This window comes from Mus musculus, chromosome 16, assembly GCF_000001635.26.
Source record: "Mus musculus strain C57BL/6J chromosome 16, GRCm38.p6 C57BL/6J".
NCBI classification, from domain to species: Eukaryota; Metazoa; Chordata; class Mammalia; order Rodentia; family Muridae; genus Mus; species Mus musculus.
Window position 1 is genome coordinate 97,987,489 of NC_000082.6, and position 6,869 is coordinate 97,994,357.

Consider the following 6,869-nt stretch of genomic DNA (forward strand, 5'->3'; position numbering starts at 1 on the left):
ACATTTCAGTAGGATTTGTTTTAAGTAAAGACAGCAAAAGCAATAATGCACATTTCCCTGCAGTAAAGAGCTAAATATTTTAAGTGGTTGTAATGGCTATTCCTGGTTGTCAACGTGACTATATCTGGAATGAACTACAATCCAGGATTGGAAGGCTCACCTGTGATGCAGATCTTGAGGCTGAGAGATACAAGTTTCTGACCTGGATCTTGGCATGGAGATCTTGAGGCTTAGTGGCTATGAATCCCAGGAGACTAAGGCAAAGAGATCCTGAGTTTAAGGTCATGTAGGACAAAGCAAGTCCCACCTTTAATCTATGCCATACTTTTTGCTGGAGACCTACATAAGGACATTGGAAGAAGGAAGATTCTCTCTTCTTTGCCTGTTTGCTTTGTGGGACTGAGCAACTACTAGATCCTTGAACTTCCATTCACAGTTGCTATTGACCATTGTTGGAGAGTTGAACTACAGACTTTAAGTTAATTTCCTTACTATATAGAGACTACCCATAAGTTTTGTGACTCTAGAGAACACTGACTAATACAACTGGTAAACCGGTTCTTTTTACTGCATCATTAGGAATAATGAGAGGTTGAAACTAAGACAACTCTAGCAATTACAATTTTGGGTTGATTTCAATGACACCATTTTCACTTGGTCTTGCTAACTCTGAATTTTTCTAATATTCAACCCACCTTTTTATCTGTTTTTAAAAACAAAAATATCATATAAAATGCAATATTAAGACAAGCTGACAACTGCTTTTTCTTTTTCAAGTATTTATCTATTTTTAGAATGTGTGTGGGAGGGTGGAGGTACCCTCAGAGACTAGAAGTGTCTGGTCTCGTGGAGCTGGAGTTAGAAGCAGTTGTGAACCTTCCAATGTGGGTGCTGGGAACCCGTCCATGGTCCTCTTCAATGGCAGTCTGTGCTCTTAACCACTGAGCCATCTCTCCAGCCCCATAGCAGCTTCTCTTAGTGAAGAAAGGAATACTTGTTTTAAAAGTGTATCACATTACCTGGTAAGGACTATCATAAACAACAGATGCTGTTAAAAAAATACAGGTTGTGATTTAGCAATTAAGAGCTAGAAGACATGCACAGTGCAACAGGTGTCCCTCTAACTGTCCTCAGCCTTCTGTCAGATTTGCATCAGATGTAGTAATGTAGCCAGCCACCAGGTGGGATGTTCTTAAAGATTGGACACACTATTGCCCACCAAGTTGGCAGAGCAAATACATGTTGTTCCAAACTATTGTATATTAACCCTAGACTTTCCCTAAATGATTTTTATTATTTGTTCTAATTTGTCTTCACAATCAAAACCAATTTGAGGGTTTTATTTATTCTGTCTCACAACTTATAGTCTATCATGAAGGTAAATCAGGGCAGTAACCCTGGCAAGCAGGAACCTGGAAGAAGGAATTATAGCAGAGACCATGGAGGAATGCTGTTTCCTTGCTTGCTCTCCATGGTTGGCTCAACTTGTTTTTTTGTTTGTTTTTTTTTTCATATGACCAAGAACCACCTATCCAGGGGTCACATTGCCCACAATTCGTTGGGCTTTCTCACACCAATAATTAATCAAGAAAATGCCCAACATATTTGCCCACAGGCCAGTCTGATAGAGGCATTTTCTCAATTAAGATGTCCTCTTTGAAGATGAGCCTCACTTATGTAAGGTTGACAATAAAAACAAAACAAAACAAAACAAAACAGCTCAACAACAACAAGAGAAAAACCTACCATGCTGTTTTCTGACATTTCCTGTATTTCACTTCCCCTAGAAAGAGTGGGGCCAAAGGCTTCTGAATCATTTTGGGCTAAACTTAAACATGTTATACAGAAACGCATACACACACTTTTCTCCTATTTAATTTATCTTAGACATTTCACTCCAGAAAACCTTCAGAGGGCAGAAGTGGATTCCACCTTTCTTGCTGTGTTCTCCCTTGAAAAGGGGAGAGATTGGTCAGGTTTATGTTGGATACTGTTTAATGTACACTCTCACTTGCACAGACTAGTCTCAGCGGGATCCAGGAACCAAGATGGCTCCCCCAGATGCTCGGGCAAAGCCCTCCCGGGTGGGGCGGACACCTCTCCTCTGGCAGGAAGGTGTCCGGATGTCTGGACCCTGAAACCGGGTCTGCCTCAGAACCTGTGTGGTTTCTGCCTGTCCCAGAAGCTGTTACCTTCTGTAGTCCACACTCTCACCTGCGCAGACTCCCCAGGGTACTCTTGAATTGAAAATCCTCCTACCTCTACCTCTTGAAGGCTGGAGATTATCGGTGTGTATACCATGCCTAGGTTTTTCAAGCTGAATCCATGGATATGGAACCCTGAACTACAAATTAACTGTCTAACCTTTGGGAAATTGCTAAGGTGATGACAATAATGAGGAGCAGACTCAGAGAATACAGCCATGCCTCTACTTCTGTTAACTCCTCGAAGTCCATTACTTTTGTGATATCGAGTAAGCCTAGGCATTACTTCTAAAGCAGCCTGTTTCACTTGAGACAATAAGAGGCACCAAAAATGACCAAGAGGGACTAGAACTTAAAGCACAGTAAAGGCCTTCTCAAGCCAGATAAGGGCTCCAGGAGATGCTCTAAGAGATTCAATGTTCCTTGGCCAGAGAGGACCAACCCCCATTTTGCTATGAGGTATAAGAGAGGGTTCCAAGGTGCTTCCCTCTAGCTTCAGATAGTGTTTCTTTTATTTAAACACTAGTGTTTATTTAAACACATACATATATTGGATATGGTAGAGATGAGTATCTTTAAGTTTCACATGGCAGTCTTTCTAGACCATCATCCATGTCTAAAGAGCATCAGAACATGGGATCTGCTGCTGATGCATTGGCTCAATTCCAGAAAGATCACCACAGTTATGTGACTATTAGTTTTTGAAACATTTAATTTCAAGCTTCTTCAGAATTTTGAAGGTTCATAGGAAGAACACCCAATGACCAGAGGGCCTTTGGCTACGTTAGTGATGGGCAGGGAGAGAAAAGTCTTGTGGGTTTTCCTTAATGCTTTCCCTCCTGTGTTCTTCTACATCATGCAAAGCATGAACTATGATTGGTCTCTGAGGTCTTGCACTATTTCTCCTTGGTAATGTTGCCTGATGACCAGGTAATGAATTCTGGTCTTTAATGTGCATGCAGATCATGATCTCCTAATAATTGAATGTGTTTTCTTAGAACATTGTATTGAATATTGTAAAACATCTAAACTGATTTACAATGTAAGGAGAATGGGTCTGGGTTCTATGCTGTTACCACACAATTCTTCATGCATTGAGTGTATGTATCTCAGCTACATTGTTGTGGCCGCTCGGAATTTCTTATTTATAGACCATCTAACTCCCAGGAAGCACATTGTACATGAAACTACCTTTTCAATGTGTTATTTCATAAAATTTTCACTAGCAAACATTAAATTAAAAGGTGTTATTTCTCTGACATGTGCTCAGAAATTAATTTTGTATCAGCAAATTAAGAGAGCAACTTTTAGATGCACACAGTCACAGTAAACAGTCTGTTATTGAAAACTGCTGAAAAGTTCAATGCATATTTCTTCCTTCTAGTCATCTTGATCTATTATAAATTTGTTCATTATCAGAAAATTAAAGTACATTTTTATTCTTAATATAATTTCCCAGTATTTCTGTATCCATAATTTAGTTAACTATATTAAGAATAAAAATGTGCTGGAGAGATAGCTCAAAGGTTAAGAGCACTGGCTGTTCTTTCAGAGGTCCTGAGTTCATTCCCAGCAACCACATGGTGGCTCACAACCATCTGTAATGTAATTTGATGTCCTCTTTTGGTGTGTCTGAAGACAGCTACAGTGTATTCACATATATAAAATAAATAAATCTTTTTTAAAAAATGGGCTGGAGCTGGGTGGTGGTGGCACACACCTTTAATCCTAGCACTTGGGAGGCAGAGGCAGGTGGATTTCTGAGTTCGAGGCCAGCCTGGTCTACAAAGTGAGTTCCAGGACAGCCAGGGCTACACAGAGAAACCCTGTCTCAAAAAACCAAAAAACCAACCAACCGAACAAACAAACAAATAAAACAATGAAAAAAAAATGGGCTGGAGAGATGGCTCAGAGGTTGAACACACTGACTGTGCCTTCAAAGGTCCTGAGTTCAATTCCCACAATGACATTGTGGCTCAAAACCATCTGTAATGTGATATTGGCGCCCTCTTCTGCCATGCAGGCAGAACACTGTACATAATAAATAAATCTTTTAAAAACAAAACAAAACAAAACAAAAAATAGAAATGCAAAACCCTTACCAAAAAGGGGAGAAGAATTCTTGTCTCCCTTCCCTAAGAAGGAAGTGAAATTTATTTGACATGGCAAAAAGCTCTATGGCTATTTGAAGAAGATGGTATGTTACCTAGATGTTTTAATTAGCACCTAAACTGCAGATCAGAAGACTCCCTTTTGTGTGGGAGGACAGTCATGCAAAATACATGTAATTGGGCAAGTTTGCACATCCTATCCTCCAGCTTGAGTACTGATCACATTGGGAATAGGCAATTGCAAATGTGCTTCAAAAACTCACTCACCTAGAAACAATTTTTCTCTTAAAATTAAAGACCGTGAAAACTTGTTTTTTAATTTAAATTTTATTTTAAAGCTTTTATTTTTAAAATGTATTTAAATATTATATAGTATAGCTGTTAAACTATTTATAAAACTAATTATAAAATTTTTCTAATAAAATAAACATCACACGTGAACATTTGTTTGTTTTTTGTTTTTTGAGACAGGGTTTCTCTGTATAGCTCTGGCTGTCCTGGAACTCACTTTGTAGACCAGGCTGTCCTTGAACTCAGAAATCCGCCTGTCTCTGCCTCCCAAGTGCTAGGATTAAAGGTGTGCGCCACCACCGCCCGGCTTTGAACATTTGTTTAAAGGAAATTTACTGTATACAGTATAGCACCTTTCTCAGAGTTAGTCTTTTATTATTATCTCATTAGATGAAATCGAAATCGGTTCAGTAGAAGTCACCAGGGGGTAACCTCAGCACTGTCTTCCACTTGTGTCCTACTTAAGGTGTCCTGGACACAAGGTGACACTGGAAAATAGACTTCTCTAGGAATGCTGCACCCTACTAGACAAGTTCAGCAGGCAAAAAATCATAAGCTTTAACAAAGAGGAAATGAAACAGTGGGAATGAGTCATTCAGTACAGTGGAAGAGAAATAGAAACAGAGATCCTGGTGGAAATAAGAGACTGTGATTCTTCTACCTACAACCCACCAACAGTCTCTTCTACCACATCCACAATCTGTGAACACCGCTATGCTTGTGTGTAGAGTGACACTATGACATGATACACCTGTTTCTGGTCTGTGTCTTATGTGTGAAAATCTTCAGTCATGAGGAAGAGATTTCTTTAAAATAGCATCCTCAGGAGGAATAGAAATGATCAGGCCCCACACCACTCCTGTTGTCAATAACGTGCCTGTTCTCCACTGTCCTTCCTCTTTCCTGCCTGCACCTGTGTGATATCAGAAGAATCAAGCACATAAGTCTTTTCTCAGAAGATGAGATTTAAAGGATGTGAAAGAATAAGAGCTTTATGAGAACAAAAACCAATGCCCATATGGTCCTGTAGAAGTGGGGCAATACCCTTTGTCCCCAATTTCTTATTTCTAGCTCAACTCCTTCTAGTGGCTGTCCTGCTAAAGTGGAAGACGCTATTTCTCTGTAACTATTTCTGTTACTATTATCTTCCACCAGCTATTTTTTCTTTAACTTAAAAGAGCATTTTATCTTCAATTTTCTAATCACACCATATATTCTGAACTCAAAAAGAAGAATAAATTTAAGACTGTAGCATGAGACAAATGACTTTTTATTACAAAGAACACCTTCCCCAACAAGGAACTAATTGAACAGTCAAATTATATGTTCCCCAGAATTACATATATGAGTCTGAAGCATTAAAGAAAAGCATTTTGCTTTCCAAAACATATTCTGTATTTTACAAGCACTAGTTACTGGTACTTGTAAAATACAGCAGGGCCAGCCTGTTACAAGAAGTTCAAACAAATATTGTTTAACTCAGATGTGCTTGGTAGGTGCTAGTCCCCAAACCTGCCAAAACACTGCTGAATATGGCATTTAAGCCCTTTCAGAGGCACAGAGGCAGGGCAGTGCTTCCCTACCAGGGAGAATTTCACCCAGCAGAGGACACTTTGACAGTATCTAGAGAAAGAATTTTACTTTCTCTCATGTGCATGTGTGATGTGCATGCATGTGTACTGGAGGCTCAAGGTAGATGTGAGTCTTCTTATCTTATTTGTTGAAGCCTAGTCTTTTAGTTGAATTCATAGTTCTCAGGTATAGCTAGGTAGCCAGCTTGCCAGGGTAAACCATGTCTGCCTTAGAAATATAGGCAGGCTGCCACACCTACCTGGCATTTATGTGAATGCTGGGGATCTGAACTATGGTTCTTATGTTTGTGTGTGTAAGATCTTTATCATACCAACTTATTTCTCCAGCCCCAAGAGACATTTTATGATTGTATAGCACGGGGAGGGTGTGTGTGTGTTGTTGGATCCAGTGTCTGGAGTCCTAGAAGTGGGTTATGTTCAGCTCTTCCATTCCTGGCCCTACCCACTGAAGAATCACTTGGTTCACAATGTCCATCGTATCGTGCTGCTACTGAGATTCTGGTGCAGGACACAGAACAACGGAAGACTGTGTTTTTCTCAGAGGTTGCATAGAACTTTTGATTCAGGTTGGACACAGCCTCTTGAGAAAACATAAAAACTAGGACATAACTGAAAAAGAGCCGAGTGTGAAGCATGGCTTTTCCAGTTCTTTCTCTAATTCAAGCCTCACC